The sequence below is a fragment of the Tachypleus tridentatus genome, chromosome 13 (genome assembly GCF_004210375.1).
Source record: "Tachypleus tridentatus isolate NWPU-2018 chromosome 13, ASM421037v1, whole genome shotgun sequence".
Lineage (NCBI taxonomy): Eukaryota > Metazoa > Arthropoda > Merostomata > Xiphosura > Limulidae > Tachypleus > Tachypleus tridentatus.
In genome coordinates, this window is record NC_134837.1 from 81,943,470 (window position 1) to 81,958,585 (window position 15,116).

At 35.0% G+C, this 15,116-nt stretch overlaps 1 pseudogene; it reads right to left on the minus strand.

Moving 5' to 3' along the window:
* Positions 1–9,454, minus strand: part of LOC143236201 (TNF receptor-associated factor 4-like) — a 56,269-nt pseudogene extending 46,815 nt beyond the window's left edge.
* Between the last annotated feature and the right edge of the window lie 5,662 nt (positions 9,455–15,116).

A 15,116-nucleotide genomic window follows, 5' to 3' on the forward strand; every position in this document is an offset into this window, starting at 1 on the left:
TGTTAGAACCCAGGTTTCGTTACCCATGGTGTATACAGTGCAGAGAGATCATTGTATAGGTTTGTGCTTAACAGTAAACAAACAAAAATTATTTAATCTGGCCCGGCATGGCCAAGTGGGTTAAAGCGTCCGACTCGTAATCTGAGGATCCGCGGGTTGGAATCCCAGCCGCACCAAACGTGCTCACCCTTTCAGCCGTGGAGTTGCTATAACGTTACGGTCAATCCCACTATTCGTTGGTTAAAAAAACACATGAAGTTTCTGCATATGTAACTATTCACTTTCCTTAATAACGATTAAACTAATAAACTAGATAAAATGTTACTCAATATGTGTGTGTGTGTTTATAGTGAAATATACTTGAGTTTCTTGTAATATTTCAACAAACGTGATGAATGTCCAGGTATTATTCTAACCGAATAATAAAACTTATGTATTCTGTCATTGTTTCTATATTTAGTACTAAAACACTTAGTTGTCGTGAGTAGAGAAATGTTCTTCGCTAATATTTCTAGGCCCGGTATGGCCAGGTAGGTTAAGGCGTTTGACTCATAATCTGAGGGTAGCGAGTTCGAATACCCGTTGCACCAAATATGCTCGCCCTTTCAGCCGTGGAGGCGTTATAATGTATCGGTCAATCCCACTGTTCGTTGGTAAAAGAGTGGACCAAGAGTTGGCGGTGGGTGGTGTTGACTAGCTGTCTTCCCTCTAGTCTTACACTGCTAAATTAGGGACGGCTAACGCAGATAGCCCTCGTGTAGCTTTGTGCGAAACTAAAAAAAAAGATAATTCTGCATATTCATCAGGTTAAACATTCAATGAAATGTACTAAAATATTGATACACGCAGTAAAATTTAAACTTTTATTATTAACTTTTGAAATAATTTTAGTTACATTTATTCATTCATTCATGTTTCTCGTAATAACACATCTCTGTAATTAAATTCATTCGTTTGTTTACTCTAAGACTCTGATATTAATAAGAAGTGGACTCTTTCATGAGTGAACGATCTTACATCAGACATTTTTTTCCTATATTTAGAGAGCCAATTAATGTAAAGTCCGGGAAACAGAAGATTTTGGAAACAAAAAAATCTGTGATACTCTTCTGGCTTATAGAAAGTCCATGCGGTCAAACATCAGGACAAAGCACGCCCTCTAGTAATGATAAATATAGGTTACACTCAGCCTATTTTCAGAGGTCAACAGCGTATTGTAATTAGGGTATAACTGTCGCGGATATTATAATTCAATCAAAGCTTTGTTTCGTTAAGTTGCTCTCATATACTTCCGAGACAAACTGTCTCTCTAGTTACTTAATTTCAATACACAAAGTTTCACTTTCTCAAGCCTGCTAGAGTTCCTAGATGCATTTTCCTTTTTAAACAAAGTTTCAGTTTTGTTATTTTAATAAATTGGAGCAGTTTATTGTTGGTGCATATTACCGTTTAGAAGTGCTTGTCAACTTCTGTAGTGGAATTGAAGACTGATCAGAAGATAAATAAATGGTTTTATAATAAATAGAAAAAATGGAGGACCTGTCAGAAAGAGTTTGTTTGTTTTTGAATTTCGTCCAAAGCTACACGAGGGCTATCTGCGTTAGCCGTCCATAATTTATTAGCGTAAGACTAGAGGGAAGGCAACTAGTCATCACCACCTATCGCCAACTCTGGGTTACTCTTTTACCAACGAATAATGGGATTGACCTTCATATTATAACGCTGCCACAGCTGAGAAGGCGAGCATATTTTGGTGTAAGGGGGATTCAAACCCGCAAACCTCGGATTACAAGTCGAGTGCCTTAACCACCTGGCCACATCAGGCATAACTTTCAGCAACCCTTAATAAAACATAAAATCAGATGACAAAAACTTTAAATATTGATTAGAAAGAGAAAAACAGCAACAAAAGTTTTGATATTGAAAACAAAGCACAGATATTTCTTCTGAGGTGTTGATAGTGATAAACCATCAAATACTTTCATTAAGGATGAAAATGTATCAAGACTATACGGGGTTCGCATTCGAATCGTGGTTCCTTATTCGTTCAAGAAAGAGAAAGAATGTGGGGAAAGTAGTGGAGAGGCGTGTGGGTAAAATGTTTATACATGTAAAGGAAGTGTGATTCCTGAGATGCCAAACATTGATTGGCTGTATCTAGCTTCTTAATACAAGATAACACTCTCGTTGTGGTTGACAGCGAATGTGACGTATAACTTGCAAAAGAAAAAAGACGACTTGCTAAGTCAATAAATAATTCAAGACTACGTGTTGGCTTCTTCTCTCCTAGGCCCTAAATCCATCAAATACCAGTCAAACGATATGATCAGTGTTGATATGCTGCTCAATTTAGAAGTAAAATGTGTTTTTTCTGACCAAAATGATACCCAAAATAACCCGTAACTAACACTTTGCGGACGAAATTAGCTCCCACGTTCTTTCACGAAGTCAAGCCAGCACAAACAACATTTATTCCTGCACGAGCACATATATTGTATTATATTTCAATAAAAAGGTGCAGATGCTGGAATGAACTTAAAAAAAATCACAATACTATAATAATATAGAAGATGAATGATTTTGGACAACAGTTATTTTAATAAAACATTGTAACAAAATAAAATTAAAATATACGCTTTTTATGTAGCTTGAAACTTCTGCAAACTTGCTTTAGGAACTGTTTACCCCTTTTTTCTATTTTTTAGATACTTTTACGACTGATAAGATAGAAGAAAATAATGTATTACTTATAACGTCAGTTTGATAGTTTTTTTATGGATACCATAAAACAATGGCTCCCAATTCTCAAGCTATAGCTTGAAAACATAAAATCGTAGATAATTGGTTCAATTGTAACTTAACTGGATCTCATGGGAACATCTTAGAATCCAGAATTTTAAAAGAAAATATAAAGTGTCCCTAATCAGTCCATTAACATTAAGAATTACCTATAGTCCCCTTTTACCCAGCACTGGTCTATAGAAGGACAAACAATATATGTTTAAATAGCTACAATAATTTATTAGAGGAGCTTTACTCATCTCACATATTTAATAATAATAATGGAAAGAAAACATACACCAGATAAAGGAGGTATTCGTGAAATTAAACGTATAATACAGATATCAAATGTCATAAAACAATAAACGGTATTGCCCACGAAAGTAATGTTTAGATTGGCTTAAATTTTAGAAACTAAATCTAATGTAATGGAAACACTGCAATGATCTAACCAGTAGACCACTTTACATTACTAGTAAAGCTAAGTAAACTAGAGTTTTCCATAATCACACTTAACGATATAAAAGTTTCATAAGATCGTCCGGTTTCTTTGATCATGGTAAACTGATCAAAAGTTGCGTTTATTTCAAGAAAAAAATATATCAAAAATTAAAACGACCACTTTAAACTGACCTATTTCTACTTAGCATCTATTGTTTTTAAGCGATTTTGGTCATTTTCAAATGACCACGTTTAAATGTGCACAATGGATAAATGTAGGTCACTGAAGAACTTGATATGAAAATGATGAATAAAAGTCGATTTATATCAGAAGGAACTCTGATTCACGAGAAAATATCATTTCAGTTTCCATAGACACGCTATGCAAATCAGTGTTTTTCTCTGATATTATTCATCAGCCTATCGTTTACTGTGTTGTCATGACATCGTGAGGGCGTCTAACTACAAAGTGATTGTTTGTGTTTAAAACAACGCGTGCCCGGCATGGCCAGGTGGGTTAAGACGTTCGACTCGTAATCTGAGGGTCGTGGGTTCGAATCCCGGTCGCACCAAACATTCGCGCCCTTTTAGCCATGGGGGCGTTATAATGTGACGGTCAATCCCACCATTCGTTGGTAAAAGAAAAGCCCAAGAGTTGGCGGTAGGTGGTGATGACTAGCTGCCTTCCCTCTAGTCTTACAGTGCTAAATTAGAGATGGCTAGCGCAGAGCTACAGCTCAACCATTTTCGTCATTCTACATGTTTTATTATATCTAAAGTTGTGAACAACAACAAAAGGAGATTCATTATTACACCAATAACTGTAAACACAATTACGTAATTACACAAAGCAAAGTTATCGAACTTACACTGGTTTAATACACTGATACAAAAAAACTTTGGATATTGAATTGAAAACAAATAAAAACTTTACAGCTACAAAAAACAACAGTGCTAAAGGCGTCTACTTTTAAGTGTGAATGTTATTTTTTAATAATAGTCTAAATTATATCTGACAATATTTTACTCGTTTCTTAAAGAACTCTTACGATTTCTGACGAACTCACCTGTTTTACCAACCTGTTTACTTCCTAATACCACGATGCGCGCAGACACGAAATTTGTCATCGTAAGTTAAACACTGGTGTTTGTTACACACTAGAACAAAAACAGTTTGACTACTAACGTTTCCTTGATATGTTACAACACTGTCAGCATGAACAGAATCGCACAAGATATACCACACTCAACAATACTTGTCTCTATTTAATGTCATTATTATTGCGATGTCACAGAACAGTCCAGACAGCGTCCTGTAAAAACGCGCAGCTAGTTAACATGGTTTACCTACTTTGTTGCTTGCTAAACATTCTGAGAGCTAATACGATCCAGCTTAATTTGGATCATTACTGTGGATTCAGAAGCTCTGTGTGATCCTTAAATTTACGTAAACTGAATCACCGACTTAATTCTTCGAAGTCTGAACCCAAACAAACGTAGCGCCTACACCTTGACGTGACGTCATGCTCTATCGGGAAATACCGTGATGTAGTTTATATTTAGCGCCTCCTATGGCCAATACCGCATTCAAGATATGTCTGGCTTAATCAGTCCGATACTCTCAAACATAGTGTGAGCTTGACTTCTAGGATGCACATCCTTGAAGTTGCTTTTGCTCATATGTTTATATATATAACATATCTCATGGACTCAGAATTATATCATAGTTCTAACATACTTCAAGATGTACGTTGTATCATAACCGGAAGCGTGAAGGACCATTGCTGTATTTACGTTTAACACAAAGATTCAAAATCTCGTGGGATTTTACGTGATACCATTTATTCAGTGTTAAATGATTAAATAATGTTATTAACACCTTTTAAATGACACGCTGCTGTCACAATAATTAACATTGTTACCACCACCGTGGTGGCTCAATGGTAAACCTGATGACTTATATCTATAAAATTTAGGATTAGATACCTACAGTAGGCACAGTACAGAAAGCCCATTGTGTACACTTGCGACGTAAAAAAAAGGTTTGCTTGCGTTCATAAGGCAGCTTGTATTGTCACCCAATGATATCACGCCGTTTTTATAATACAATCATTTGATACTAAATGTATAGTTTAAAATCAGTATTAAACCATTTATCCAAGAGATCCATTAATTTCCTATAAGTATCGGTTCACTTGTTATTTCCTCAGTTCCAGACGATACTTTATTGCAACATATCGTAACCTATTTGTGATGTTTCTTTGGTCAATTATCTCAGGTTTCAAAATAAAGCATGTTGTTATTCACTTTAGTTTGATTAAATGGCTTTTATCAACACAAGTAAAACCTGATAAATGAACGAAGGTTTTTATAATTAAATCAAAAAGATAAGGATTTATAAAATAGAAATCTTTTCCATTCTTTATAGTGTTTACTTTACACAAGTTTTGCTCACATTGTACTACAAATGTTGGACACTACGATAGCTACCGGGAAATCACTTTTAATCTCGTTCACAGCCTGTAGCGTCCTGAACATTTGCACGTGTAAGAGCTGAGCCTATGACCCACGTGCCGTTTGAGTCCGAAGAATTATATTACTAATATTATGTGTGCACAGCGTCCTTCTATTCTGGTCCCTCAACGATTCAAGTAATTTCAGGATACTCTGCTGTCAAGGGGCTGAATCATCGCACAATGAAAAAATAACACCTCTGCGGCACTGATTCACAGATCATTCTTTAAACGGAACAGAATTATATTATGTTACTTAGCTTTATTACATTTTTCAGTATTAAGTGACGATAAACTTACGAGTTAAGTCTTTAGTCTGTATATATGGTTAAATGGTAACTCTTGCTGAAATGTTCAAATACAAGATACAGAAGAACAAAACTAATTACACAGTTTTTATGCTCGTAGGTGAGAACATTGTTCTGACCAAACCTTATCTTCAACATTCACGTATAAAACCTCAAAGTTTCTACAAACCACAAAAGCTTCTTTCTTTTCAATCTTGCCCGAAAAGTTACACAAAGGATTTGAATATCACTTTTTTAGCATACTTCCAAATTTTAGATGCAAAACTTATTTCTATAGTAAAGAGACGCGAATCAGGAATCTTATTATCTACAGTCCAGGTACACTAACCGGTTGACAACGCCCACCTCTTAAACCACAGCTATACAACAGTTTCTCGATGTGTCACAAGTTAACGAAAAAGAAGTGAACTTTGTATATATTATGCAGTATTATACTGCACGTATATTTAGAGTTTCAATGAATCTTTGGTACCCCAACCAGTTATTTTACACCTCACAAGTCAGTTATATCTTGACACTAGTTATTTTACACCTTACAAGTCAGTTATATCTTGACACTAGTTATTTTACACCTCACAAGTCAGTTATATCTTGGCACTAGTTATTTTACACCTCACAAGTCAGTTATATCTTGACACTAGTTATTTTACACCTCACAAGTCAGTTATATCTTGACATGTAATTCAGTAAGCGTCCACAACCTTCCTACGTGCACTTTGCTACATTATAGCACCTTCATCTGGCCCTGTCTAACCTGTGGTAACACTTCCCAGATTTCAGTCTTTCTCCATTTCTAGATCTTCTGCAGATTCTAGAGCATCATGCTATTCGTCCAAATAATAAACTGTCAGATCATATAACCTCGCATCAAACATATTTCCCATCTTTGTATACGCTATGTCACTCAAGATTTTAAAAACAAAATTATTATTACTAATGATTTGCTTAGCAAAAGGGAAGCTACTTTGATCACTTGATAGACTTATAAACATGAACTTCATGTCACTTCCTGAAACTCACCACGACTGTGATACTATATCAATGATTAATTTAACCCAGTTACCTTACTATACTTACTCACAATAAAAACTTAGTATGTTTCAAATTGTTTGTGGTATACTACGGATAGTGTGTCACATATTTTTGCTTTTTTACATTTGATATTATTTATCAGTCACTGCCCAGTTTCTACTATTTTTTTTTCTTAACCAACACTTGATACATGTTTTCTTTCTGCTAGAAGTATTTTTTCTTACCCTAAGAGAGGGGGGGGCCTTCTGAGGGACTGCAATCTATAATGTTCAAATATATATCAATATTGTCTTTCTTAGTCCAGTATAACTAGCGAGTTCTGGTAGTGCACAAAAGCCTCTTGGACAGCGACTTGTGGAAGATAAAGTTCAATCTAAAATCAGTTTTACATACTCCTGATTTCGAATTCAAGATGGATATATTAAGATGAATGTGGATAATAAATAATCTGCAGTTTACGTGATTTTTGTCACACATATTAAATCATACTGACTGTATCTACGTTCGGTTTTTGACATATCACCGAACCTCACTCTTAAAAACAGTTGATAAATTACAATATGAAACTTTTATTAGCTATTTGTGTATAGTAAATTTAATGCACCTATGTCGAAACAATTTCTAAATTAAAATAATGTGTGATAGTTTTATTTGTTAAAAAGTGCCTCACTAGCACTTACTAAATTTTAATCCTTTAGTTATCGCTAGTGAGCACTTTTTCAAACAATTCAAATTACCACCAAATTTATTTTTCTACGATTACATTTAAAACTTGCGATGCTGTGAGATAATAAAGTACCTTATATTAATATCATTATCATTGTGAGATAATGGAGTAACTTATATTAATATCATTATCATCATGTGCCGTCTTCGTCAGGAAGGTTAGCTGTCACAGTCCTCCACTTCTGTCTCTTCTGTTACTTTCTCACCACGTCTTCATATTTTGTTATCTCAGTCCAATCTTTAATATTTGTTATCCATTCTGTTTTTGGTTTTCTCCTGTATCATGTCCCTTCTATATGACCCCCTAGTGAGGCCCGCTGGATGTTGTCTCGTGTCATAATATGCTACTTCCTTCTTCTTGATAACTGATACAACATATGTTTCAACATTCACTTACTGAGAACTTTTTCATTTGTTACTTTGATCTGTCCAGGATAATTTCATCATCTTTCTGTACGTCCACATTTCAAACGCTTCAGGTTTGTTAATCAACGCTTGTGTCAAGGTATATGTTTCACAACCATATAAGAGACTTGACCATATATATCACTCTTCCTTGTTCGTATACTATTAAAGGCACCTCTTGCCATCTTAATTTCAGCTTCATGTTTTCCATCACCTGTTATGGTTTGGTCCAATAATGGAAATTTCTCTACTCATTGTATGTTTTTTCTTCTGTTTTTGATCTGAATTTCTGGCTTATTATCATGTCCATTTATCAACATACTTTCAGCCTTCTTAACATTTATTTTCATTCAGTATCTCTTTCCTGTGTTATTTTTACATTGTTCAAAATATCTTATAAGTTTTATTTTGTTTTACACATCTGTGCCTTAAGTTGTTTATCACCATGCTACCAGCCTTAATATCTTTATGCAAAAGATGTTTTCTGTCTACAAATTAAATAGACATTGAAATAGGACACATAATTGGTGTACTCCTCTTTTAAATTGTATTATATTTCTGGTGATAGTCCATCTTCGGTCTTTATGAATGCTTTTTTGACTCCAATACAGCTTTCGTACCAACTGCAGATCTTTGCCGTCTATAGCTAAGCTCTTGAGGAATTCTATCAACTTTTCATGGTTGACATTTTCGAAGGCTTTCTCATGATCACTGAAGCACACACATATATGTATCTTTTCCACTATTCAACTGTCTTTCTGTTATTGTTATCAAATTAAAGATTTTCCTCAGTTCTTTTCCCTGTTATAAATCCACTTTGTGCTTCATTTATTTATTTTTCAGTTATTCAACGATTTCTCTGTAGTATGACACTTAATGTGACCTTTAATATGTGACTCATCAGACTTGTGTCCTTTAACCTGAACATTTTGTGACCTTTACTTTCCTTGGTATTCTCACAAACATTGAATCATTGTATCAGATAGAATGTAACGTGAATTGTAAACAAGGCTACACAACTTTCTTCACATCTCCATCGTCTAACACTTTCAACATTTCTGCATTGATGTCGTCAATCCCATTTACTTTGCTACGTTTCATATCCTCAAGAACCTTTTCTACTTTTAGCTTCATAATGAAGATTCCTTGTTGGTTGTGAATATTCGGTGAATCTTCTCTCTCATCGCAATAGAGTTCAATCACAGATTCGATCCACCTCTTAATAATTTCTTCTAAATTAAACAACATCTGTCCATATCTATTACAAACACAGTTGTTTCCACTTTTAGATCTCCTATTGTTGATCACCTCTTTCACCTTTTCACACAAAAATCAATTTGTTCTATGCTCTCTCTTCAGAACATCTGTCTCTTTACACTTCATCAGACTTCTTCAGTCTCTTTATCATTGTTTCTGATTTATTTATCTATTTCTTTGTATCGTTCTGTTCCTTTTTTACACTTCCATCATGTGCAGTATTTTCTCTGTCATCTATAATTTTCTCTTCACATTTCTCTCCATTGGGATAATTTTCTTTGCAGTTATTTCGTTTTTAGTACTTTGTGACTTACTCGTTTCATTTTCAAAATTATTCTTTTACTAGCTGGAGTATTGTTTGTAAATTATATTGGAGTATTGTATTGTTATGTAAATTCATGATTAATGAAAGGTTATTTTAGGACATGAAAAGGAGCTTTCCTTGTATGTAATTGTAAAAGAAACCCATAAAAATGCAAAACTGAAAATGCGTATGTATCACCCAAAGGAGATAGTGAGTCTTCATACCAATTTTGTGAAGATCTATCTAAATACTGCGAAGTAGTTACACGGCCATACAACAGACACTAACTACTATTATATTTATATAGATTCAGGTGTGTATTTTGCATATCACGTCAATCAAGAAAGTTGCTAAATTTCTTTTGCTCTTGTTCTGTGTCATTCACTAAAGATAACGTCATATCCGCCCAAGGGGAAGACGACTGAAAACTTGTACTTGGCTATAACTGGTGACACAAGATTCCCCATACTTAAGCCGTTTATTTGTAGGGAGTTTTAGTTATTGAACATAAAGTTAGTTTCGGTGGTAGTGAATTCTATAAGGGTTGGTAATTGGTTGCTGGGGATGTGTATCAGTGGATTGGAGTCTTGGATATAAAGTTCTAAAGCTATCTTGCATGCTTTGGTGGTTGGGACTTCTGTGAAGAGGGAGATTACATCAAAAATGGTCATTAAGGCTTTATGATTTAGTTGATTAGGAATGGATTTCAACTTAAAAGCGTCTTTGAAAAAGGAGAAGCTGATATTACATAGAACTTTATAACCAAGACCCCAACCCATTGATACAGATCCCCAGCAACTAATTAGCAACCTTTATAGAATTCACTACCACCAAAACTAACTTTATGTTCAATAACCAAAACTACCTACAAATAAATGGCCTAAGTATGAGAAATCCCGTGTCACCAGTTCTAGCCATCACTTCATGACACAGATTGAATCTGAAAACTTGTATTTGGTTTGTGAAAGCAAACAGCTGTTTTCCTCATTGGCAGGTCACGTGATATATTAACGCTACAACTTCTATTATTTTCTAACAGAAACGAATAGTGGCGTGTTAGCGTAAATCGTCTTATAACAGCACGACTCTATAGTTTTAATTATAGCACGTGATGTTTTCTCAGACGGAACTTCGTGTAGGGATTTACAGAAAATAGTATAAAAAAACTACGGTAGATTGAATAGCTTTTAGGTTTCACCTTACTAGTAAAAGCGACTGTCTGTCGTGCTAAGTACACATACTGTTCTTTGAAAACTCAATAAATTACTGTTTACTTCAATTTTTAAATTTGCGCTCTGTCTCTTTCTTGTACAAATTAAAAGTAATAAAATTCATAATTACATTAAAAACATCTTGGTTAAACCTTCTGTTATTGTACGGATCTATTTTATTTACTCTTGGGGAAATAAAAACACTACAAAACATCTTTATATTTTCTGATAATAAACTGTTGTTAATTCATTTTATTATTGTGCATTTAAGCTGAGAACGTAGCTAGTTATGATGACATAACTTACCAAGACGTATATCTGTTTCCTTAGACAATTTTTTCAATAAATTCTTGATAAAGAACGTCTAATTTGTGACGTGCATGAAAGGAGTAACGAGATTCCCACTGTCCCTATCTACTATCTAGCGAAACCACAGCCAATGGAACTGGCTTTGAGAAATGCCCACCAATTCAACTTTATCTGTCTCACTCAAATATCGATAGGCTTTATCTGGCATTGATAACATACACTAATAAGGTGAAGGTTGCAGAAAATAGTAATTTTCCTCTTTAATGCCAACTTATCTAGAAAACGTAGAAAATATACATTGGCGAGATATGCTATATCATGTTTAAGTGTACTCTAATAACATGCCTTAAGAGTTGATGGCGACATTCTATTTTGGTAATCTTATTAATGTTAACTCCTGATCAAAGTATGCCATCTACATAGATGGAATTAAAAATATATATCTAGTAACTAATATAACTAATTAGAAATACTTTCTAAAATTTGTACTTTTTACGGATAGGATGCATTGTCTCTTTAACTAGATACTCTAATTCTTAGCGATATTTTCGGTCATAACCCTAATAGTATATTATCCTATTCATAGCTTCTTTTTAAATTGTCTCTTTAACTAGATACTCTAATTCTTAGCGATATTTTCGGTCATAACCCTAATAGTATATTACCCTATTCATAGCTTCTTTTTAAATTGTCTCTTTAACTAGATACTCTAATTCTTAGCGATATTTTCGGTCATAACCCTAATAGTATATTATCCTATTCATAGCTTCTTTTAAATTAAAAAAGAAGTGAATGTTTTTAATTTGTAAAGAAACGAAGTCATTTTCCTGGAAGAGGACTGAAGGCAGCCTGAAGAGGTCACCTGTTTTAAACACTTGCATCACTATACAGTATTGTGTTGTTTGTCAGCCAGTGAGTAGACACTAACATGACGTCACATATTCCCTCTTAACGTTGCATTTTGTACTGTTGTGACGCCAGTAAAACGTGTGCATCCCATAAATCACGAGAACAAGTATATTCTCTATAAGCTAGAACAAAAGTTTTATTTACTTTCGAAACAGAGCATTTTCGGGGATCCTGCGGATGTACATCTAGTATGTATTCTCTACCCAAATGATAGTCTTCGTAACGTTCACCAAGTGTAATTAAGTACAATCTTGACAGAATAACGACAACAAGATAGCGTTTCTTTAAACAGGTCAATTTCTATCATCATCCTTTATTATTATTATGTTATTTTAAGCTTATTAAATTGTTTTATCACAGCTATATCTTTAACTTGTTTTAAAGGCAATTCTCGAAACTAAAACTAACTGAAATTCAAATCTTCTTTTAAAACAGTTATTTTACTGTAAATAACGAAACATTTTGTCTCACATTTACACATTTCAAATAATTCCACATATACCCATGAAGCACATTCTCAAGTATTTACCCAGTTTGTAGTTTATTCTAAAAATACACACAGATTGCCTAATGAGCATTACTAAAGTAATGTGTAAGCATTACTGTTTGTCGATGACAAATTGTAAATTTTTTTATACACACATTTATATTCTTTCTTAGTGATGGAATGTAAAGACATGACCTACACCAGACAACTCACCCCCCCCCATGTCTTGTGAGAATGGGTGTTCTCGGGCCACTCCCGTTTCTCTACACGGCAAATTCTAAGGCAATTGGATTTATTGGTCCTAGCATGATCACGGGAAGTTTGTTGAATACTTTGTCGAACGTTTATCTTCTTGCTTCTTTTCTTCCTCCATCTTCAATGCCACGTCGCCGGCCTTGATAATCTTCTCTTGGTTGCCATGGATTCAACTGGATCTTTCACTGCATTTATCTGTCTCACTCAAATATCGACAGATTAAAGTGCCCCTTTCTCACCCACCAGTTTAACTTTAAAAGTCACAAATATAAGAAGTAAAATTCTACCGCGAGCGGGACAAAACGGGATATTAATATATCCCTGATTATCCTAGTTGAGAAAAACGACTTTTCTTTAAAAACTAAATTCCTGTCATGATAGTTTGATGGGTTCTTTATTCACCCTACTTGTAGCATGTGTGTTTCCTTATAGCAAAGTCACATTGGACTATCAGCTGTATCCACCGAGTGGAACCGAACCCGAACCCAACCCCTAATTTTAGCGAATTAAATCTGAAGACTAACCGCTGTCCCAGCGGGGTACTCATACTTGTAGTACGCACTTATTCGAATTAATAAGAATTGATACTGTTCACAGCTACAGTCTTCAGTCGTTTTCTATATCGAATTTGTCCAATGAAATTAATTGCAGCGTAGTTTGTTGAAAGAAATGGGGTACATTTTAGAAAAATAAAAACTACTCTAGACACCCAATTATCTCATCACTTGATTTCAGAGTTTACACGTATTAATCAGGGGATTCTTGGGGATTGGTAACAAAATATCTTTACACAAAGTGATATTTTCAATCTTTAATAATTTCATCTTACCAGTTACACGAAGCCATGACACTGAGCTCTAACAAGTACGTTTTAGATACAACTGTGTAAAAGGAGTAACAGTTTAAATTACAAGCTTTGTAGTTCATTTGTTTTGTTTAGAATTTCGCTCAAACCTACACAAGGGCTATTTACGATAGCCGTCCCTAATTTAGCAGTGTAAGACTAGAGGGAAGGCAGCTAGTCGTCACCACCCACCACCAACTCTTGGGTTACTCTTTTACCAAGGAATAGTGGAATTAACCGTCACATTATAACGCCCCATGACTGAAAGGGCGAGCATAATCGGTGTGACAGAGATTCGAACCTGCGACCCTCAGATTACGAGTCCAGTGCCTTAACCACCTGGCCATGCCAGGCCTTGAGATCGTAGTAAGACTCGTGAGATTGACTAATTTGTACTCGTCATTTGGGCATTATATTTAAGTTTCTTTTTTCAGTTTTGTACTCAAACACGAAATAATTGGTTTTTCTTCAGAAATAACTTAATTTACACCTATAAAGCTCTGCGTGTCTGTTCTGCATCATTATACGTAAATATGTAAAAAAAGTAAATATTTCCTTAAGTTTCTTACTAGTCTAACTAGTCTACAACATGTATTTTATTACTGATACGTAAAATATCAATTGACGGTTTGTTTGTTTTGAATTTCGCAAGCTACTCAAGGGCTATCTGCGCTAGCCGTCCCTAATTTAGCAGTGTAAGACCAGAGAAAAGGCAGCTAGTCATCACCACCCACTGCTAACGTTTGGGCTACTCTTTTACCAACGAAAAGTGGGATTGGCCGTCACATTATTTCACTTACCCACGGCTGAAAGGGCGAGCATATTTGTTGCGACGGGGATTTGGACCAGCGACCCTCAGATTACGAGTCGAACGCCTTAATCCACCTGGCCATGCTGGGCCATTCATTTAACGGACAAAAATGCGCCGACGACTAAGAGACCACCTGAGTAGTGAGGTAACAGTGACTCTGTCCTAGGAGCACTCAAAAGTATTTCAAATTTCAATTTATTGAAATTGAGAAAACATTCTATAACACGGAAAAAGTTTAATGGGTGAGGGCGACAACTACTTTTACCCCAAGGTTCTTTTTTGACCTAGTTACTTCTACGTGCCAGCACGTCGCCGTTTCGACCATATTTCAATTATGTATACACATTTCAACTTAATATCTTTTTATCGAAAAAGGAAAGCTTCCGATCAGATTACGATTAGGAAGACATCCTGTTGAATGGGTGCCGAGGTGGATGTTACTTGGAGCGTAAAAAACTCACTACACGTTATGTGACGGCATGTGACCTCGAGCATCTCGAAGTTGTCAAAAGTGGCGCCAATA